The sequence below is a fragment of the Acanthopagrus latus genome, chromosome 1 (assembly GCF_904848185.1).
Source record: "Acanthopagrus latus isolate v.2019 chromosome 1, fAcaLat1.1, whole genome shotgun sequence".
In the NCBI taxonomy this organism is placed as follows: Eukaryota; Metazoa; Chordata; class Actinopteri; order Spariformes; family Sparidae; genus Acanthopagrus; species Acanthopagrus latus.
Genome location: NC_051039.1, coordinates 16,283,716 through 16,307,678, shown reverse-complemented (window position 1 = coordinate 16,307,678; position 23,963 = coordinate 16,283,716). Strand labels below are relative to the sequence as shown.

At 44.8% G+C, this 23,963-nt stretch overlaps 1 protein-coding gene across 1 annotated transcript in view; it reads right to left on the bottom strand.

Annotated features, from left to right (window-relative positions):
* ptprdb (protein tyrosine phosphatase receptor type Db) overlaps positions 1-19,143 on the bottom strand; it is a 161,619-nt gene extending 142,476 nt beyond the window's left edge. The window contains exons 1-2 of the mRNA XM_037102768.1: positions 19,026-19,143; positions 18,588-18,702 (exon numbers count right to left, since the gene is read on the bottom strand). The gene's annotated coding sequence lies outside the window, so the exon portion shown is untranslated. The remainder of the gene's footprint in view (positions 1-18,587; positions 18,703-19,025) is intronic.
* Between the last annotated feature and the right edge of the window lie 4,820 nt (positions 19,144-23,963).

Here is a 23,963-nt window from a genome sequence, read left to right as displayed (position 1 = left end):
AAAAGCAAATTGTGGCCTGATGTAATGGAAACAGACTGAAGCTACCTATGAGTGGAGATCTGAACCGTGGCCACAGTTGAAAACCGTCACCTTGTTGCTGCTTCATTTGACAAACCAGCTCCAAATTATCGCACGGGGGGCAGTGGCAATAATGCACTTAAATTTGCCATTTCTTTCATCGACTCTGCCGGAAATTAGGTAGCAATTTGTGCAGCGTTTAGATGGAAAAACCTTGCCGCTTACTGCAAATGTCAACCCCGCTGCTGACACCGGAAGAAAATGTCAGGGGATGCCATGAGAAGACATCATCTGGGGACCATGACTGTCTGAACCGGGCATACTTTATGTGCCATCTCGCAGATGCTGACATATTTTGCGGCGTCAGTGAAATCTTTGACCTGCAGGTGATGCTGCAGTCAGTGGGATTCAAGCTGAGAACACAGCATAGCGCAGCACGGTGACGCCATCCTAGTTTTTTTTTTTGATGAACTCACATTTTCACAGCTCGTGTCTTGGTCATATTTTTCATATCTGCTGTGCCTCTTGGATGACTATGTTCACTCCAAACGATTTACCTATTATCTGCTCAAGGTTAAATATCACTCCTATTGGAGTGTTTTTTTTTTTTTTTGTATAGCTTCTAACCCAGTTTCTAACCAGTCAACCAATTTGTCCTGTGCTGTGTACAGTACGTGCTGTTAGGAAAACGTACATGTCATGGTTTAGGTTGGTGCGTGTTTGTCTGCCTGTGTCTACAGATCATTCGTAGCCCTGTCAAAAACAAGTAGGTGACAGGTTACTCCTCATAACACCTGACACCCGTCTGGTTATATAGCTTCGAGTAAGTGTGTGTTTGTGTGTGCGCGTGCAGGAATAAAGGAGGTCTAGAGAGGTGGAGAGAGGGATGACTGGGTGAGTAAGTTTATTAGCTGAGGTGGGAGGTTTATGTGCATAAGTGCACCTATGAGAGCCTGAAAGAAATGAAAGTGTGTGTGTGTGTGTGTGTGTGTGTGTGTGTGTGTGTGTGTGTGTGTGTGTGTGTGTGTGCGTGTGTGAGAGAGAAAAGGGGAAAGTGTGTGTGTATGCATGCGTAAGTAAGCGCGCGCACGCGTGTGTGTTTGTACACTCGTTAGGGTGGTATCCAACCACTGCAATCAGCGGTAATCCTGACTCAGCATCAATAATGACCCCATTAGTCACAAACCCCTACTGGTGCACACACACACAGAAACTTAAAACGCACACACACACACACATACAGACAGCCAGATGGACACTTCCTCTCATTAGTGGATGTGTGCGTGTGTGTGCGTGTACATGTGATACTTTTATAAAGAAGAGCTGCACAGCTACAACATGAGATGTAAGAACATCACATTTCCCATCATTAATGAAAGCTGCCAGGAAAGATCAGTCATCTTCACACCACTGCCAATGCAGGTGTGAGGCGGCATCGATTTAAAAAAAAAAACAACAACAACTGTGTAATATGTGTAATTTCAAAACATCGCACATGAAATTGGGGACATTTTGTTTGCTAGCGAATTTTGGGACGGTCATTGTTTTGACGGTAAAACACCATCCGAGATCAGGTTCTTCACCATCAGCTCTTAGTCGCATTAAAATGTAAAGATTGTTCAAATAGTTACGGCTATAAATACTTGTGTCTTTTTTTTTTAATTCAGAGCAGCAAATTATACGGAAAGATTCCATCTCTCATTATTCGCAAACATTTGCCCTTTGGTTTGATCCTGTCTTTCAATAGATGTTGTGCATGCATAAAAGAAAGTTCTCACTTGACTTTCAGAATGTGACAAAGACGCACACACACACACATACGTTTGCACACACACACACACACACACACACGCACACAAAAAGTGTTCCTGCAAGGACATAAGGAATGGTATTCAAATATACAGCAATTTCAGAATAAATTCAGGCTATTATTACCTCTACCAAGGAGGATGTTGTTAATTTGTTGGCTGGCTGACACATTTCCATGAAACTTGGGTGCAGGATGGGTCTCGGTCTAGAATAGACCTTATTAACCTTTAGCGCGAGATAGGATTTTTTCTTTTTGACGTTCTCGTGAATTTGTCTTGGGTAATAATGTATTGGTCGTAATGAAAAACGAAAACAGGTGGACTTAAGTGGCTTGTATTTATGATTGACCAATTTGATGTGGATCCCAGATCTGGCGAGCTTTGATTATGGTTAAGCAGGTTTTATAATTTTTGTTTGTATAATTCTTACAGGGACAGTAACAGAAATTCCACCACAGTTAGCTAGCAGCTAATTTCCATCTGTTGTCCCTGGAGACAAAACAGAACAGCAAGTACAGTACCTAAATCAACACAGTGCATAAACGTATCGTAGGTTTGGAACATGCAGGCTATAGAGTTTGATATTTGATTAGGCTTGATTGAATTAAAGGAGACTGTTCCATACTTGTGGTGATGTGAGCTATCTTCATGACAACTGAGCAAACTCTGACCACACTTGGGTGCAACTGACAACCCCAGATTAAGCTAGAAGGTGGACTTTGAGTTGAAATATGCATTAACATTGCAGACAAATTCAATGAAATTCTCTCCTCGTTTCACATGAACACACATATATTTTTCTGACAGTGATGTTGCTAATACTGTTATTTTTGCGCAGTGCTTCAGCCTGCAGAGTGTGAGTAGCTGTGAGTGGTCAGGACACACGGCAGAGGACATGTTGTTATCATCCCTCGATCAAAGGACGCTGATGTGTGTCTGCGCACGTGTGCATTCAAATGCATGTATGCGCGTTACAGCAATGCACTCTTTGCTTTACGATAGTACTGCGTGTGCTGTGTGGAGTGAGAGAAAGACATAGGAAGAACCCGACTGATAAATAACAATCCAGCTGCAGCGTCACATAAAACAAAAACGATCCGATGTGAAAGATGGGTCCGCTGAAAAGATGTATTGCTGACAGTGTAAAAGGTCATAGGTCAAATGTCAGAGGTTAAGGTCCAGTCAGCAAGACGCGGACCCCCACAGGAGACCTCACCTCTGCCAGACCCTGCCGCTAGTGTGTGTGTGTGTCCGTGTGTGTAAGTCGACACACATTTACGCATAAGGACAATTACACCATATTTTCTATCATGTAAGGGTGTGTGTGTGCGCGCGTGTGTTACGTGCGAGTGTGCGTGACCCCGTGCCCTACATCCTGACAGGAAGAGCCAGCGGGCTAAGAGAGGAGTGCCAGACCCCGAGGTGTCAATCACAGATTCAGATTGACAGACGAGTTAGCTAGCGCTGCTCTCACACTCACCCACACACTCTCCCTCTCAGGACTGCACTCTGTCACTCTCTCAGGCTGGCTGTCTTTCACTCCCTCTTCCTATCTCTGTTTCCTCTCCGTCTCCGTCGCTAACCCCCCCTCTCTCTTTCTCTTTCTCTCTCTCTCTCTTTTTTTGTCTGTCTCACAACCCTTGTCTGTACATCCACATGCTGTTTGCAGTTTGTCAGTCCTCCTCCCCCTCCTTTCCCTCTCCCCTCTCTCTCCCCTCTCTGTCTTGCTGCCCGCCTCTCCTCTTTTTCTCTGACAGATGGGTGCCTCAAACCATTTCTGGTTCTGCTCTCACTCTCTCAACAAACCTCCCTTTTTTTTCGGGTTTCTAGTTTTTACCAGCAGCACATGATGCGGTCATTCATGCATGCTCACTCGTTTACCGTGTCTGTGTGCTAAACATCTCTCTGTGTAAATTTACGCTTCTTAGGGTTTTTGTTTGGTCGTCTGTGGGAGGGCACGTTTTATTTTGTATTTACTTGTAAAAAACAAAAAACAAACATGTATCCTGTTTTAAACTGAAATTAAACATGAGATGACATAACAGGGTAATATCAAATTATTAAAACAAAACACTGAATACAATATTTAAGAGCAAGCATTTGGTCCAGCAGTTTAGTTTATAGATATATGAATTAACTGCAGTTTTGCAAAGGTTTGATTTTATGAAGTTTCACAATCAAATATTATCAAAATAATTTGAATTGCAGCATGAAAATTGAAGGTCAAATATAAACTGATGAAAAGCGGAAAAATTTTCTTTGCAAGCAAAAATCAGAAGCATGAAAACTAATCAAAAATAAGAGACAGATTTAAGGAACTAGCCGGGTGATTGTTAGACAGCAGTGGTCTTGGGAAGAAATTCTGATCAGAAGAGGTTTTTTTTTTCCTTAAAGCCCAAACAAACTATATAAACACAGTCTCTATGTTTTCGTGACTGAAAAAAGGGAAAAAAAACAAACAAAAACTGAATAAACAAACCTTAAAGAACAACGCAATTTCATATCGTTTTACTTTGTTTACATGTGGTGGACCCTGCCACAGCATTCTGGGGACATCATTTTCCTCTGAGAACAGCTTCTTTTATTCAGTTGTGGACAAAATAAATGTTTCTGAGTTAGTATTATTCCTTGATTAATACCAACGCTGTCACAACTATCCGAGTGGCTCGGCCTAAGTTTTGGTGTCAACTCGTAATGCATGAATTGTTATTTACCATTCTCATATTCTATGAAAAATAGTGTTAATCATAAGCAGTCGCCTTCTGAAGATGAGCCATGTTTTGATGACATGAGGTGTCTAGATTGTGCCGACACTGCTGCCAGCATTTCTGTCCCTGCCAGACTAACATAGTGTGAACCTGACCACCAGTCATAGCATAGAGTGTACCAGCCTGACAATGACTGCTTCCTGCTGTGATCACATTTCAAAAACTAAAAAGTCCCTTTCACCACAGACGCAGACACTCAGGTCAGCTGTACGCTTCTTCCAGTCCGACTGATTCTGCTCTTGTGATAGTCTGTCAATCTATAGCCTTGTGCTTAGCAGAAACGTGCCAATTCTACTGTTCTCTCAGAGGCGTCAAGACGGAGAGGCAAACCATTGCTGACGGGATAAGAGTTGTAAAAATCCTCCCTCAGAGGAGTAGAAACACACAGCGTCTTGTTGTTGTGATACGGCTTCAATCTGGACTTCCTGGTTTGTACCTCATCTTCTCACCGGTACCTGTAGCAACACGCCCACACCAGCGTAGCCCCTGGTGTTATTTTGATGAAGGGCTATTTTTGGCCTTCCAGGATGGGCAGCAGTTGCGCTTCATGAGCAGTTTCTTTTTTACACAGCTGATATAGCTATATGCACTCGAATTCCAAAACATTTGAAAGCATAAATGCGGGACTTGTCATTGATATAATGTGGAGATTAATCCAAAATAGATCTGCAGATATTATTCGAGGGGTGGCAAACAGAGGGGTGTTAGTGACATTCTGGGCAAAGATGAGTCACATATATCAACTGAAAGCTCTTGATGAGCTCTTTCTTCTGCCAAACGGGCACATGTGAATTCCACACCCATCCAGAGCTGTTAATTATAAACCAAAAGACCTAATACTGAATAGTCTGAACTATTTTGGGCCAAAATGACGTAAATGTACTCATGTATATTACATGCATCAAAATGTTGCTTGTTAAAGCAACTCTTTTACCTTAAAATAAGAGCTTCAGAATCATTTTGATGGTTCAGTGTCCCGTAACAGGATGAATGGTGTCTCTGTCTCAGCTGTTTCTGCTCTATGCAACTTCAGTGAGAGGGTAGGATCACAGCGTTACATACATGTTTACTTCAACTTTTAACACTGTTACGACATAAGCACCTACATTATGTCTGAAAAATGTTAAGGACCTGGGATTTGTATTTACTGTCCAAATCATACAAAATCTAAATTTCTGCATAATATTGCTTTAGGTAAATTGCCATCAACATGTTCATGAAGGTTTAAATTAAAGACTATGAAAAGCACAAGATTTTGGTGTCAGAAGCATTTTTGTTTCCTTTTGGTCGAATATCTGTGACATGATGAAACAATAAATGGGAAGTCTTGACCTGGATATCCGTTATCCAGTTATCTGCTAGCCACACTGGAAACCCAGAAACGATAACCTTTGCCCACAAAAGCTAAATCAACATTAGATGACAGCCGGTCAATACCGAAATTGCAACCTCACTTGTAGCTACGACTCTTGATTGTCCAATATATATATATATTATATATTCTAATAGTGTTTTCCATTAATATTTAACTTGTTTTATCAACACTTATACACAGTCTTTTCCACTCAGTGCCAGTATTATAAGCCTGTGCTGCTATATTCCACAGTACATGCAAATATCAGCTCCTCGAATAATTGAGTAATCCTCATTAACCACTTTAACGTTTGCTGCAAGTGTAGCAGTGAAAACTCGTTTTGTGTAATAACTAGACTTATGGTGGGAGGTGAGTAGATGGTGGATGCTTTCTTGGTCAACTAAACCCATATGATTCCAAAGAATGATGCTGACGTAACAACGTATTAGAATCAGTTGGAGAAGTGAGAACAAGAGGACCACGAGTAACTTTACAGGAGACCCAAAACAAAAGGTCAGTGCTAGTTATTTACGCCTACAATCACCTCACACACATTTGTGTATGCCACAGTGTAAATGAGTCACTAGAGAAGGTGAGGTACATTGTGACGTACAAATCGATTGAATGAATGAAAGAATGAAATCAAAGAATAATGTAAGAATTAGGCAACAGTGTAGAGAAAAACATTTGTGTGCAAACGTGCTGTGCTGCTTCTCTAAGGCAGTAAGCCTGGTCTTTGAAGACATATGTGTGTTCCCTCTTGGGGGCCATTAAAGTGTGTGAACGGGCTTTTAGGGGGTTAAAGACACTGACAGTGACCCTTCGGCAGCAACTTTAACCCCTCACATGGCCCACGACACTTATCCGTTGAGAGAATGTGTTTTTTAAATGTGAGATGAGTGTTCGTATTCACAGAGTAACTGGTTTCTGGTCAGTGTGAATGCAGCTTTCACCTGTGAGAGCGACAAGTCGTTTGTTTGCGTCTGTGTGGCTGAGCGAGCTTGTGTTTTTCGGCACATTTTCAGTGAGAAACGGAGAAAAAGAGGCAAAGTTAGAGACTTAGTTACATCCGAGCACAGAGCCATTCTATCAAGCTATATTCAGAGACTGCTTTAAAAAACAGTGTGGCCTCTCCTCCTGTTCTATACTCTGTTCACATTTTTCTTATTCTATCTCATTCTATGCTCCCCTGCATAATCTTCTCTTTCTCATCCCTTTCTTTGCCCTCATCCTCTGATTCCATTTCCTTCCCCTCTCTCCCTTCGTTGTCTCCCTGTGTACCGCTCTATCTTCCATCTGCTCCCCCCCCCCAACCAACCTCCACCACCTCCCCTTTCATCGCTTTCCTTTCGTCTCCACACCTGACAGAGACAGGATCCAGCAGTAAATCTCCTAAAGCACAGTCATCCACCATCGTTCTCATCACAGAGCTGGGGAGAGAGAGAGAGGGAGCATCAAGAGAGACGGCGTGGGGGTGGGGGTGGGGGGGGACGGGAGATGGGTAGACGTCGGGTGTTAGTTTTTTGAGGAGGAGAACAAAGGATACACGATAACAAAAAGACAAACAGACACAAAATGGCCTGAAACTCAGGCGGTGGTGAGGGGTGAAACAGACACTGATGGAGGTGTTAAAAGAGTGATGGAAGGGAAGAGACAGTGAGGGAGGGAGATAAAGACACAAGCTTTCACATAACTCACACACTGTAGATGGAAGTCCATCTCTGCACGCACACGCACACACACACGCGCACACACACACTGTGGTGGCAGGATGAGCAACACGATGAAGGCTCCCTCTGGGCCAGAAGACATCCTTCCTGCACCAGCAGAATGGTGGGCTGAGCTCCTTGGGCAAAAAGCCTCAACTTATGGAGGACCACCACTAAGCGCCCCGCACTTTGAGCTACGTGTGTGTGCATACATGTGTCGGCGTGTGCGTGCGTGGGAGCCAATGCAACAGCTTCTATTTTTTTCTATTTTTTTCATATTCCCGATCTTGTGCACGGGTCTACATCCATTTGTCCGTATCTAAGCACGTGGGATTGTGTTTCCGTGCGTGGGTGTGTGTTTGTGTGTGTGTGTGTGTGTGTGTGTGTGTGTGTGTGTGTGACAGCGGGGCTAGGCAGAGTGTCCATAGCCGATGGTTTATGGCTGCTGAGGTCTGATTACATTGGTGCGACTGGAGGGGTGAGCAGACTGGTGGTTCTATCTGTCTTCTGTGTGGCTGACTGAACAGACACGCAGCGAATGGAGATGGCTCAGCCGGAGACACTTGGCCAGCCTCCCAGAGATCTCACAGGGATACAGCCATATTATGGATTCGCACCAGAAAAATGCACCCGATTCTCACTTGATTTGCAGGTTCCATGTCTGTCGTTGAATCCGATTGTTATTTAAGTTGAAAGAGTTAAAAAAAAAAAAAAAACAACAAAACCTGTGGATCTGCTTTTCACATGCGTACATCCATATATCACCGCATTCATAATACACAGGCTTTTATTTTTTTTTCTTCGCTTGTGAAATAATGAATGTGTCCAGCGATCCCCAAATATTAAGTTGGGATCAAGAGAGAAAAAATCTTTTCTTATAATAATAATAATGCATCATCCTGCACTTACCTGACTGTGTGAGCAGGCTGCCAGCATTGCCAGGAGCTGATAACTCCTGATTTATGCTGCTGATCCCAAAGAAACATGACCTGAATGTATCTACTGGTGAATTGAATTTTTTCGCAAGACAATTGTATGAACGGGCAAGCAATATATATCCAACAAACCTCCAAAAAAATCTATTCTATTCTATTCTATTCTATTCTATTCGAATGCAATTCAGTTCACTCCAGTAATATTATGTTTACAATGAAGAAGCAGCATCATCTCCATCCCTCAAATGTGAAAAAAATATCTCCTTTTTGGGACACTATATCTAAAACTCTGATGTGTTGGGGCATATGGTAGAATCTGATCCAACGTTGGTTATATTCGGGGTAATGAGAGAGGAAAGTCCTCTTAAAGGACTCCTTTCAACTGCGGCAGGATTCATAACCCTTTTTGGCTCGTAGATTTATTTCACTGAACTGAAAACAGGCACAACCTCCCGCCTACACATAACTCTGTTGATAAAAGATGTTATGCAGCACCTAAAACTAGAGAAGCTCAGACTCACTTTACAAGGCTCTGTTGAGCAATTCCTTTCATTAGTTATGCAGAGGCTAGTTGGTAAATACCCTCCCGACTCTCTGCTATTGCAACTAGTAAAGTAAGTAAGTAGTTAAGTAAGATGTCATGACAATCACTAGACTGGGCATTTTCCCCTTGTTTATTCAAAGATTCAGTATCATTTTTTACTTACTTACTTTTCTTCATTTTATTTTTTAATTCCTCTTTAGCGTCAGATATAACCCTTCACTGATTTGAAATTTGAAGGATCATATTTTCACTCTAGGATCTGCTGCAGCTTATGATAACTGTTGCACTCCCAGGGTAAACACAGGCCTCCACTGAAGGGAACTGAACTCTTTCATTTAGAAACCGCCTCAATGTGGAAGTTACCATTTATCACCAGAGAGGTTGCACTACTTCAAAACCTCTTTCATTCTACTTAGAAAATATCCGACTTTGCAATCGCCGAGCAGAAGCGGCGATGTATTCAAACGAAACGTTGGAAAGTGTATTGGGTTGTTTAGGTGTGTGGAAAACTCTCACTTCTGCTGAAACTGTCTGAGTCTGATCATGCTTCAGGGTTACCGATGATAGAGGGCTTAGTTGGACACTTTCGTGGTCTGTTTTTGAAATTGGGCTGGAATAATGACTCCTAATTGTATTTGCTTTGAGGCTAAAAAATCTTTTAATTCACCACAACTGTCGGCTGCTGTTAAATGCCTCTGCAGCGTCAACCCGCAAATCACCGGAGGCAAATGAGCTTTCAGCTACAACTGCCACATTAAATGTATTCTGCATTCTGCCTGTTATGTAAACAATATAAAAAAATCCTCTTCTATTCCATTCTGCTCTGTTCTATTCCAATTAAGTCATTTCATCGCTCCAAAGAGAGTCTGATTTTTATATAGTATGAGCTAGTGTTTTAAGGTGTTCTTGCTTAATGATAACCACGGTAGCTTTATATAATACACAGAGGGATAAGGCAGAGGTAGCATGCTTTATCTTGTGACTGTAAGTGTGCACTAGAAGGAAGCCCGTTGAGGGGGTGGGGGGTGGGGGTTACAGAGAGAGGAGGGAGAGGGAGAGGGAGAGATGGCAACGGAGGGGGAGATGGCGGGGGGGCGATGGCAGACAACAGGAGGCTGGATGTTGTTACATTTATTGAGAAGTAGCTAAGCCCTCGGTGCCGTGGGAATTTGAAGGGGGGAGAGGGGAGAAAGGACAAAGACGGGCGCTCCGCGCATGAGAGAGTGATGCTGCGAACGATGAGGAATGAGAGGCAAAAGAGGGAAAATAAATAGGCCCCGAAACCCCGAACGATTGAGTGCGCGAGATGGAAAAGGGACAGCGGGAAGAAGTGGGGAGATGGACAGTGATGTATAAGTGTGCCGGGGCAGTCCGGCACAGTGAGTACAGCGATGGGGTTACTCCCAAGTGAGTGCCATGTATGGAATTAGAGAGAACAGTATGGTGTAAAGCGATGAGGGAGTCTCGGCTGCCCGCCGTTGTTTCTGTATCTGGGAGAATCACCTTCAGCCAGACGCTATGAGTGTGAGTTTGTGTTTGAGAGTCAGACGGCTGGAAAGAGAGAGAGAGAGAAAGAGAGAGAGGAAGAGGAAGGTACGACAGAAGTACGGAGCAAAAGAGTGAAATAAGAGGAAGATAATGAGGGGGGAGGACGTGTGTGTCTTTGTGTGGGCGTGCGTGGCGCGTGTGCACGTGAATGTGTGTGTGTATATATCAGATTTTGCACGTGAGCGTGTGTAGTGTATCTGATTTTATGTGAATCCTAAACGTGGATGAAAACCAAGGCTTTAGGTTTTTAATCAGCCCCATCTGAGCGCTGTATGGGGACTCTGAGAAGCTTTCATGTAGAGTTTCTCTTTCTCTCTCTCTCACACACACACACACACACACAAAGCATCCCCTCATGCCTTCTGTTCTAAATTTACACCTAACATGAGAACAGGAGAGGGGGGAGGAGGGGGGTGGAGGAGGCAAAGAGAGGAGTGAGGCGAGGTAAGGGAGTTAAGAAGGAGAGTAGAGGAAGAGAGGTACGGGACAGGAGTGCGGAGACGGTGGGCAGAGGGAGGGTGGAGGGGAAGTGCACGGGAGAGGTGAAGGAAGCGCAGGCAGAAATGAGGAAGACGCAAAACTAAAAGAGGAACAGAGGAGAGGAGCCAAATTTGATTTAGACAGCGGGCAAGAGAGATGGAGGTGGGGTGGGTGGTGGAGAGAGTTAGATAGACAGGGAGAGAGGGAGGGAGGGAGAAGGACAGCGGTATATTAGTCAAGGTGTCCAGTCTATGTATTGCCTGCTGTGCAATACCACCCCTCTGATTTACTCTGCCGAGTGACTGATGAGAGGGAGGATGAGAAGGAGGGATGCAGAAGATGAAGGGATGAGAGAGGAGGGAGGTCTCGCAACGAGCGTTTAGGCCAAATTAACGGCACCTCATAAATTAGACTAACAGCCAAAGCGGAGGGGGGTGGGGGTTGGGGGGGGGTGGATCTGGTGGAAAGTGCGTATGTGTGTGTTTTGGGTGCGCACAACTAAGCGTGTGTCGCGCATGTACGTGAGTGATGAGACGTCAAGAGGGAACAATTTGAACCAATGCAAACAGATTACTCTCTGATAAAGTAGCGATATCCAGCCGCTCGCTCATACAAACACAATCTTCCCTTGATTACCGCACGTACCGAAGCGTTTTCTCCGGCATGATGCGCTCATAAACGGAAACAGCGGGGAGATGGTACACATGGAGGACGCGGAATGTGAAGTTGCCCACCCTTTTTTTTTTTTTTTTGTTTTTTTCAGCTCGTGAAATATCACTTTTCCATCCTCACATAAGGCACAATTATTTCAGATCTGACATGTTTTCCCAGTAGACCAGATTGGACATACCTGAACGCAGCCGCCACGTCTTGATAAAAATGACAGATGCAAGTCATCTGTAGGAGAAGTAATTCTGCATAGATGTTTTTTTCTTTTTTTTTTTTATATATATATTAAGACAGCAAAGAAATGTTTCTTTTAAATGTAGTTTTCCAATGCAAAGTGTTTATGCTGAATGTATTTGCAGAACCTATTTACATTTATTCTCCTTATAAATCTGCTGCTGGCAGCTGAAGCACTTGCAGTGTTTGTTTAAGCCACCCAGGGCACATGGTTAAGGTTAAATGGAAAGGTAATGGTCTTGATTTAACGCTGAAAAAGAAAACACCGACTTGAAGCCGACTTCTCTTTTAGCTTTGTTGTAATCCAGAAAGGCTTTTTGAGACCTTGGCCCGGGGGGCTTACAGGTACAACAAATTTCTTGCACTTTCACTCATGCACCACCATGTGTTTTACTGATTTACACTGTCACTTCTTGAACCAAACACGGCACTATGTAACTTTCTGCAGGAAGATATTAGATTGTTGAGTCTCTTTCCAACCATCCTTTCATCACCTGTAACCACTTACCGGCTGCAGGGCTGCGAGAGGGGGGCTGGAGTCAACAAAAGCTAACGATGAATAGTGAAACACCAGTCGAAATCAAATGCCGATCAAAATCAAACGCCGATCGAAGTCAAATACCAAATCACGCTCAGGGCGTCGGACTTCAACAATGAATCCAAGGCGTTGGTATTCGATGTTTTGTGAGACTCAACAATCAACAACCTTTTCCCAAATGACTTTAAAAGCTACATAGTTGAAATAATCTTAACTAAATTTAACAAGGACTTAAGAGGTAATGCACAGATTTTTGCCAGTATTTAACCAAACCACAACATGAACAAACACCAATCCCACTCTATGGTGTCTCATATTGTAAGATCAGTGATCCTGGCCTCCTGTCTCTCACTCACTATAAGGATGTCACGCTTCATGGACTCGCCAACTTTGCCACTGAATCTGATCCTCCGTTTAGCCAGCCAATTAGAAACATTACATAGAGAGACGTTTTGTGGGAGAGAGGGATTCACCGATCTTGCGGTTTACACCGGGTCTAACACAAAATTTTATCCCCTCACTTCCACCTCCTTTTCTTCATGTATGTTTTCTGTCGCCGCTCGAGCCGCATGCAGCATAAATCCTCCCCTTGTAAAGGTTATTTATGTCCCTCCCTCTCCATTCTAAAGAAATGTTAACTCTGTCAGAAGTGCAGGCACTTGCCGATCGCTGTGTGATTACAGCAGTGCTTGACTGAGTGAGATACTAATACAAACAAACGCGCGCGCACACACACACACACACACACACACTCACACCCGCCCACGCACCAATCTTGGCAGTGTAGAGTTGATGCTCAGAGTGATTAAAGTGGCGTGCTTCTGAGTGTGTCACCTGGGTGCTGCTGTATCTTAAATCAGGACAGTGGGGCTCAGATTGGGTATTGACTGGCCTGCAGAAGTCTCCATCCATCACGCTGAGAAACGATAGCACAGAGGCCCGCCCTGATGTACCCATATACCACGGATGCTGCTCGCTGGCTGGGGTGACGTAAGGTTAGGGTTAGGGCGTGAAGCGTTTATTTATACTGCACGGCAAGCAGGCAGCGAGAGGCGCCTTCTCGCCGGCAGATGTGGACTGACAGGCGAGCGCGTCTTCTGTCAAGATATGGATAAACACGCGTTCAGAAGCCAGCACAAAAGGCAGGCGCACCTGTGACAAACGCAGACTGACAGACACATATGCTCAGATGTGCGGCACTTATGGTGAGAGATAAGACTTCCTTCTTCTGTCTCTGTCCTGTTTGTCTCTCACGCTCGGCGACGCACACGCACACGAGCACGCCCAGATGTACCACTCTGTTTTGAGGGTCTGAGCAGCATCTTTTGACTGTGTGCCTAATGATAATAAATGAGCCATCATGGGTGGGGAGGGAGGCACTAAGTCATCCCCCTTCATCGACAGGAGGAAGACTGGGAGCCCCAAGGTCACCCCACTGTCAGCATCACTCTCCCTAACGACTCCTCTCGCCCTCACACATGCATGTGAGCATACGTGCGCACGCTCAAAGTCGAGCGAAGTGCACCAGGACGCGTTCACACTCGCGCACGGACACGCTCGCGCCAGAGACCACCTGGGAAAACTCGTCTCAGGAACAATCCCACCGTATTTATCTGCTGGATGTATCTTTTATTTGCTTAAGAAGAAGAGGTATCTGCCACAAGACGGGATAATTTCACATTTTCAATATGTCTACCTGCAGCCCGACACCACAGGTTACATTCAGGGGAATACTCAGGGCAGCTCAACGCGAGAGTAATCGTCTGAGATTATTTCCTCTGAAAAGTTTCAGGTACCCGAAGAGTTCAAACAATCCAGTGTGGCATGCTAAAAAAAAAAGCAGAAAGATTAGAGAGAGGTCTGAATAAGCGACGATCTCAGAAGGGGTTTTGTTTTGTTTTTATCAGATTTATCCATCGCAGCCTGCGGGTTATCTCGGCCCTCAGGTTGGAAGCCACTTCCTGCAAATGTTGAGAACATTTTCTAAAAAAAAAAAAAAGGAGAAAACTCTTGATAGCAATGTTTCTCGATGGGCAATGTTTTGCTTGTGAACGTGATTTTAATACACGTAAAGAGGGGCAAACCATACTCTCTCTGTCGGCTGTGCCCTGCACTTCTGACCAGAACACGGCCGGCTTGCCTTTTTCTCTTCAGCAGAACAGAACCAGACCCGATCACCTGAGCAACACAAGCACTGCTTAACTATAGCATGTCCCCCAAAAAACACCCCTTACCCCCCCCCCCCCCGATTTATGGCCCTTTCCCTAAGCCGCCACACATTGTTATCTCAGACGCACAGATCCAAATTCAAATCCGGAGTCCGGTGGGAGTCACAGCCAAGAGACATGAAAACAGAGGGAGTCCAAACAAGTGAAGGTTGTTAATGCCGTACTAAAAATGTAAGTTTGTGGGAGAGAGGAGGCATCACAAGACGCGTTGGAGAAACGAGGAGGAAGGTAGCGCTTTCAACTGTGGGAATTCTTTTCTCACACACACACACACGCACATATAGATTTCACATGCACACATACATGCATGGGCGTACGAACAAACACACACACAGACACAGACACACACACACACAGGTTGCAAGTTTAGACTGGAGCTGTAGAAAGCTAATTTGCACCACACTGAAATGCATCTCAATTAAAGAGAAACACATCGAGGTGCCAGGGGAGGAGAGAAGAGAGAGATGTGAGAGAACGGGAGGGAGGAACGGGGTGTGAAACAGATAGTGTGTGAGAGTATGAGAGTAATAGAAAGAGGGGAGGGAGGGGGGGCCTGAGCTCAACTGTATTTGGCAAGGGAAGAAGGGAGGGAGAGAGAAAGAGAAAGATGGAGAGAGAGAGAGAGAGAGAGAGAGAGAGAGAGCATGTTTTCATCTCCCTCTCTTGGAAAAACATCTCATTTTGGGATGAATCAGATTTAGAAAGGGTGTTAGGAGGTTGAGGCGCAGCTAAAATCCTAACTAACTTCAACCTCGTTATCACCAGCTCTCTGGTTCCGTGCCAACACAACGGGGCTGTCCCTGCTCAGACTGTGTACGTGTGTTTGTGCTCGGGATATTTTTAAGCCCGGGGCTACGTAATGCGTTTCAGAACTGGGCGGATACGTCCAAGACACAATAAGGTTTTTTTTTCTTTTTTAACCTAAGCGTGTAGGCAAGTGCGACCGCGGCCCTGCAATCAATGTGTTTTGGGTATTTTTTTTGGGGGGGGGGGGGGGTGATGTGTCTCTGTTGGTCATTTATCTGTCGATAAATGCGTCTGTAAGTGCGTTTATGCGTCTGTTGTGCGTGATTTAGTGAGTGTGTGCATCTGAAGGAACAAACAACATCCGGAGGAAGGAGAAAACACACACACACACACACAATCTGTCACATGGAAATATCAGGACTGGCTTTGTGTGCCGCGACCATTTTGCAACGGACTGGCGTGTTCTTAAGACTGCGATGCTGCTGCCAGCAACACCAAACACAAGGAGATCCGTTCTTTCATGCTGTCAGAAGGTACTCAACTTGTCTACTTCTTGCGAGAGGCTTTTTAACCTGGTGTTTGCCTCCGCTACCGATATAAGCCACACAAGCCCACTCAGAGGGAAGAGCATTCTGGGAAATCAAGTGCTTTTGATGTCAGATGAGGCGCCTGACTGCGGCGCGGTAACACCATGATGTAATGCAGCTACCTGCCGGCTTCATCATCAGCATGAGATCAGCCTGACTGTCATTAACCAGAGCACTGTCGTCATCATCATCATCATCATCATCATCATCATCATCTTGACTGCCATCGACGACACTGTGTCAACACATCACCTGAGAGCGCATTGGTCTCATTTTCACCTGGCGAGAGACTGACGGGAGGTCGCCGAGTTAAAAATGATCACACGAATGACCGGCCGTGTCATACGGCGATGTTTAGACATCTGAGCTGGAGCATGTGTGTGAATCCCAGACTGGGGGAGTACCGCAGGGTAACTGAGAGGGGATGTCACCCCCCCTCCATTGAAATGTCACCTTTAGCTCAAAACACGGCCCGAATTCTGATAATTAAGTATCACCCACCGTGCCTCACGTCTTTCTGCGCTCTCACCTGACACCGTGGCTTTTCCTGGCACTGAAACTCATCTGGAGAGGATGGTTAAGGGTAAATTGAGGAGGACTGACATGGGTCACTCTCCTGTTGGAATAAATGTACTTTAACATGTTTTTTTTTTACTTTTACTTTTAGCTCAAAACATGACAAGTGTTGTGATTATCAAACATCACCCATTAGTAAATATACACGCTCCCCTTCGATTGTCTATGGGCTGCAAATGACTGTCTGAGGGAGACTTTGCACCGGACCCTTTACTGCTGTCCGGCAGTTTTCCCTTCTCATGCTACCTGAGCTATAATCCGCCTTGATTTGTGTTTAAGTCGGGGGGTCTTGTCCGGTCAATCCTCTTAGCCTCCCCTTGTTTGTCTTGCAGTCACACGAGCTAAGCTAAAACAAGCAGTGGCCCTCTTTCACATAAACCTCATGCTGGTGACAAGCACGTCAGGGCCAGAAGAGGCGAGTGCGTATCAGTGAAGGCCCTGACAGATAAATATATAAATATATATATGCTAAAAAAGAAAAACTGCTTACATGGGTTTTCCTCCTCCTCCAATACTTTGAGTTAGCATAATCTCTCCCTCTCTCTTTTTCCCTCTCCCCCCCCCCCCCCCTGTCCCTCTTTTCTTTTTTTGCTCACTTATTCTCTCCTTGCGTACACATGGCTGAGCAGAGCTGATACACACACACACACACACACACAATCCTGGGTCCACGCTTCACAATGCGGGACCCCTGTACTGTACATGGACAATAAAACACATCAGCAAACTCCTCAAACAACCTCCACGGGCACTCTGTCATCTCCTCTGTGTCTTTTACGGCTACTCAATCTGCCCTTGATGACACCGCTTATGAGCCTCTAAGCGGCCCCTGTGTTGGGGGGGTGACGGATCGGGTTGTCATTACACTAAAGTAGGGGACTCTCTATTAGTGCAAATGGTGGCACATAACCAGATAATCGGCCGTGGACAGCAAGTGTGGCTATGTGGGAGGTGAGATGCTAACGGATGGTGTGTGGGAGAGTAATGTTTTATGTTGGAGGAAGTGTGATATCTCCATTATAGACAAGCTTAATTGATAAACAGGACAATAAAAGCAGCAAATGGCCCCATAGATTCTCTGCCTACAGCACAGCCAGCAGTACTGAAGGATGCCACTATTACTATATATATATATATATATATATATATATATATACACACACACACACACACACACAGACACAAGGGGAAGTAATGGCACTGACAATAATAGCATATTAAGTAGAAGCTTTAGAACAATATCAGACAATGTGAGGAAATAAAAAGACTAATAAAATCCCTCTCATAAAAAAAAGGAGGGGAGCGCCGCTTCCCTGAGGGATCCCTCAAATGTTCCCTCTCTCCTCACACTCCTCACCTAATCTCTCTCCCTCACCCCGGCCGGCTGTGGTTTACTCTCTCGCCCTCCGTGAGAGGAATACCGACTCCTAATTGTCACAAACGGACCGCGTTTATAATTGCCGTGGCACGACGAGCGAGAACTTCGCTGCCACGGGGTCCAAAAAAAAAAAAAAAAAAGAAGAAGAAAAGAAATAAAAGAAATAAAGGAAAGAAATGAAAATGTTAAGAGAGGAGAGCTGCGCTGCCTCCTCCAGCTCTCCGGCGCGGAGAGAAGAAGCGATCACCCTCAACGCGTCTTTAAATGTTTCACACAGACAATTAGACAAAAAGTGCAAGAGGCATTTTTCTTTCTTTCTTTCTCTCTCTTTTTTAAAAAGCCCGTTTCCAAATCAGCACAGCAAAACCACAAGGAGCACTATTCCCCCCCCCAACAAATAAAGGATGCACACGATTCAAATCAAGCACATTTTTTTTCTCTCCCTCTGGCCAAAAAGTGTGCTCACCAGAATATCCGGATCAGAGCTCGGTGTACGGAGAATCCCGAGGAGTTTCCCCGGTCTTTCTTCACCCCAAGTTGAAGACAGCGACGAGACGCGCGCTCCCACAGTCCCGACTCAACTGCGAAACACACAGACACAGGGAAAAAGGTGAAGACCACGTTGAGAGGAAGAGAAAAAAAAAGGAGAAAAAAAAAGGAAAAAGCCACGCCAGCCTGTGGAGACTCTCTCTCTCTCTCTCTCTCTCTCTCTCTTTCTCTCTCTCTCTCTCTCTTTCTCTCTCTCTCTCTCTCATCCCGGGCGCCAATCGAGGTCACCCCCCCCACACCACCACCACCACCACTCACTTCATTCACCCATCCGTCCATCCATCCACCCACCCACCTCCCCCGAAAAAGTACATCAATAATTACACACGTTTAGCGCACTAATCCGGGTCTGTACCTCTGAAACGAGACGGGATGACCACCAGAGAAGGGGGGGGAAAAGAGACGGGAGGGAGAAAAAAAGAAGGAAAAGGACCGGGCAAGGCAGCGGCTGTCAGATTTGACTTCAAACTGATGCTGACGATGCGCACCGAGATAAGCTCCGCGAGGAGAGAGGGAGGCAGAGAGAGAGGGGGGGGGGGGGGGGGGCGAGAGAGAGAGAGAGAGAGAGAGAGAGAGAGAGAGAGGCAGGAAGAGAGGGAGAGAGAGAGAGCGAGAGATCAGAGGTGCAGTGATGAGAGACAGATCCAGAGAATTGAATCAAACAAAACCACCCAGCTTAAAAGTTATTCAAGTAGGTCGAGATGTGAGACAAAAAGCCCGCATGTGCCATCACAGAGGAAGAAAAAAAATATATATATAACACGTGAACTCATCAGAGGCGTTGATGAATAATTCCCGCTTCTACAGAGGGGTACTCAAAGGCATCAGAGGTGCATGGTTAGTGTTTAGGGGCTACAATGCCAGTCAGCATTGCACGCACTGCCCCCGAGGCTAACGCGCGAGGAGAGAGGCTGAGGTCCTGCTGCACAAACAAGTACACGCACACACACACACACACACACACACACACACACACACACACACACACACACACACACACACACAAGGTTGGACAGTCACTGCACAACGTGTCTTGAGATACTCTAGGCTACTTATTTACATGACCAATGAAGATAGTTTGGATTTGGATTTTTTATTTTTATTTTATTTTTTTTATGTGAGAAAGAGAGAGAGAGAGAGAGAGAGAGAGGGAGTGAGAGAAAGAGAGAACTTCAAACTGCAGTAGCCTCCTCCAAGATGTTTTCAAAGAGATGACCTGGGACTCTCTGGCTCGCAGCCAGTCTTACCTCAGGTGGTGGAGGCGTCTCCAGAGACAGGCAGCACTCGCCGTGTTTATAACCCACACATTAATTTGGTGAAAAAATAAAAATAATTATAAACACAAAATGCAAGATTCCTCCCTCATTTAATAAATGTGCTGCAGCGGATTTGTGTCTCGTTTTCACAGACGAGCGTGCAGAAGTACAAGTCTTGGATCCTGAATTCGTACTGTGAAATGAACCGGTGAATTAAAATCAGTCCTGGGCCGCCTTATCTTGTATAGACGGACATATTTAATGGGGGCTATATGGAACCTCTGTGCTGTGTCAGTCCTTTATGTTAGCAGACTCCATCTTTAAACTAACGTTAGCGACTTCGGCTGTGTTAGCGGAGCGGGGAGAGGCACTGAGGCTGGAGCAGGCTACGTAAAGTCACTTCCTTTTGGACTGACGTGGCACAGTCCTTCACATCCACATCCATAGTCCAGCAGCATTAGAAGGTGCACTATGCAGTTTGGCAAAGTCTATTCAAACTCGACAAGAAAGTTTTTATTTACAAAATTAATAAGATAATAACACAAACTCTGAAATATTTATTTGGTATATTTCTACCACAAAAGCCGTCCTCAGAGGGAGCTGAGGTCTGTTTGAAGCTAAGAAGATGGCTACTTATTGAGCTGCCCGTCGAGGACAGTTTGTTTATTCCCTTATTCAGTCATCAAAATCAGTCGTGACTGATGTTTTTTTCCCCTTTTCTCTGGTTTAAAAAAAATAAAAAATGTCCTCCCCAGTTCTACATAATACACCTTTAAACAACTCAAACAAACCGCCAGCAGGCTCGTGTGGGCAAACAAGAGAGACGGGAACGTCTCAGTTTTCATTTCACATCTAATAGAAATTGATTTATATATTTAAATTGCTATAAATTGTTACATAGGGCTCCTTTCACATTTAATGGAGCAAGGTGTTAAAACTGGCATGTTTCACACAACGAAAGTGTGTAAAAGCAGTATGTCTAACTTGCGGGGCAATTGTATAGTTTTATAGATTATGAGACGAGATTCGTCGACATCTGGGAGGCTCAGCACCTTGGCTCCGCAATTTCTGCGGGGGGTTAAACACGGCCTGTACGTCATAGAGACATGAGAAAACAAAAAGGAGCGTGAGCAAACAGACACAACACTACATCCATCTGTCAAACACCAGTACCAGTATGAACTGTGCATTTAACAAATAGTACACACAAAGCTCTCATACAGTGACGTGACACTGGTAGAGTGATACTGGAGCGTGTTGATGGTATCATGAAGAAGTCAAATTCCAACATGACAACGCGGAGAGGGGGATATGAAATGATCTCTTCAGCCTCATCCAAATCACACGAGCAAGTGACACCGTCTGTTATCCGCCACTTGAAGCGTCTTGTTCACACGGCCGGGTGCAGGATGAAGACCTTGACTGAGTGTAAATGGGCTGTGCTGCACTCAGGTCAGATATTACAGCATGATTACAAGAGCTCAAATAATGATAACAGGAGCTGAAATCTACAAAGATGTGGCGGTGTATTCTCTCATTTTTTTCCCCCAAACCAGTTTCTTTTTTTGGCATGTGGCAACAGTGCCAGCCACTGATTATTCTTTTTTTTTTTTTTTTTTTTTTTTTACTGGTATTATTGTTTACTTTACTTTCATATTATACTTTCATATCAGGCGGAGGGGTTTGTGTCCCATTTCCTGAATATCCTCTCTTTTATTAACTGCAGTCCTGACTGCTCAGTGGCTGCTGCTGCTGAGCTAAGAGTGAAAGACTTCTGGACACTCTCCTGCACGAGGAGACAAAGAAAAGGAATGGGAAGAGGAAAGAGGAAGGATGGGAGTACAGAGAGAGAGAGAGAGAGAGAGAGAGAGAGAGAGAGAGAGAGAGAGGGAGGAGGCAGGAGAGAGAGCAGATGGATGGGGAGAGAAACACAAAAAGGGCAAAGTTCACAGTGAGATCCATGTCCATCTCATGCCACCTCTTCTGTCCACGGAGAGACGAGGAGCGAGAAGAAACGAGTGGGAGGAGGAGAATAATTCCAAGTGCTGATTCTTTTCTTTTCATATCTCATTCCTGAGTCACCACTTCATCTGTCCACCTACCCCTCGCTCTCCTTTTCACCGTCTATCTCTCTCTCGCTCTCTGTCTCTGTCCGCTTTGTCTCTCTACCCCTTCTCTCTCTCTACCCCTTCTGTCGCTCTCTCTCTCTTTCTCTATCTGTCTCCGTCCTCTTTGTCTCTCTATCCCTTCTCTCTCTCTCTCTCTCTCTCTCTCTCTCCTTCTATCCATCTCTTTCTAGGAGCATCTCTTGTTTGTTCACGCACCCAAATGTCTGCAACATCCTGGTCTCTATTTACAGAGCATGTGGGATGAAGTGTGTGTGTGCTTGTGTGTTTGTGTATGTGCGACAGCTTTGCACTTGTGTAACTCTGTGTATCCGTATGTACATGTATGTGGGTTCATTGGAGGTTTTTTTTTTTTTTTTTTAAATCTGATACGTCCAACATTGCATAAACGACGGGACATTGATCCGTCCATGCAACATATGGAACGCAACTCTTTGATTATTTCGAGTAAACGTCTGAAACTGTTTAGCAGTTAGTTAAAAAGATACTTCCCCGACATGCAAAATCAATGAGTCAACTAGTCAGTGAGATAGTTGGTCAATCAATCGGATCGTTTTCCATTTCTCCTTCGCGAAGGGCGGGCGCAGGAAGTCATAAAGAAGGGCAGTGAGTGCGCGTTATAAAGGCTTTTACTTTCTGGATTTAAAGTTTCTCACTGTTCCTTGTGAGAAGCTGCGTTGGCTTCAGAGCGGTTTATTTAAGACACTCTGGGACTCAACACTTCAGTAGATTTAGGTCTAAACCTGGATTTCAAGGTGATGAGTCTTATTGCTATGCGCCTCCTGTTATATCTGTATCCATCTGTCCATCTGTATTCGCTTTCATGATTCACCCAAATAATACAAGGAAATTCTCTGCCCATGTTTCTTATGCAGGCTCGCCGGGGCCTGGTGTATGCATAAAGCCGCTGCAGTCCTTGGAGGTTGCAAAGATATGTCTTTTTTTTTTTTCTAAATGGACAAAGTAGAGTTTTCACTTCTAAAGGTATTTGATGCAGTTTTGTATATTCAGAACACCTTGTGTAGCCCACTCACTTGAATAAATTGTTGGTTTTTACCTTTCTCCATTCAAATACATTCAACTTTGTACGTGTCACACATACAATGTTGACCTTTCTACGATACGTTTCACACCAGGTTTTATCGGAGCCAGTTTTTACGACTGGAGATGAAGGGGGTGGTTGGCAAAGCTGGATGGCAGCGCCACTGTTCGAGACTGTGTTCCAACATCTGTAAGCGCGAAAACCACTCGATATGTTTCATGAGATGCTGGGACATTTTCATGCTGTGTTCGTAGCAACAAAACTGAATATTTGACTCGTGGCGACAGATGCTGGTGAGCCAAAACATGACCTTTCCCTAATCCTTACCAGGTTTTGCCATTGCCGAAGGCTGACAGCCCTCGACTTCCGAGCCCTGACCGTCTTAACATTGTCATTTAAAAGGCATCCCGCAAGAAATCACAATAAAGTAGAGTGTCATCTCAGAGTTGCCCTAAGGCAGCGGTGCAGTCTTTGACATGTTGGGGAGAAAATGGAAAGAAGTTTGATGCTGCTCAGTGCACTAATATAACGTCTCCATGTCCCTGTTATTTTGTTCTTGCTCATTAAGGCCAATCTTAGACATGGGAGACACATTTTTATGGCAGCTGTAGTTCTTCGATGCAGTTGCTCTTGGCGTTTTCTTAGCTTTGCTTCCTCAGTACAGCTAGCCGGCCGCCATTGTTTCAAGCTTGTGAGGCTAAACTCAGCTCATTTATGAGCATGAGGTGTGGAGAGGAAGACGCTTTTAAGCCTCGCCTCGGTGGGAAACTGCAGTGACTACAGCCTCAAATTCAGAAATCGAAACACCCACCACTAAAACAACAGTGTCATTATCCTTCACGATTTCTCAGCGTGGACGTCATCAAATT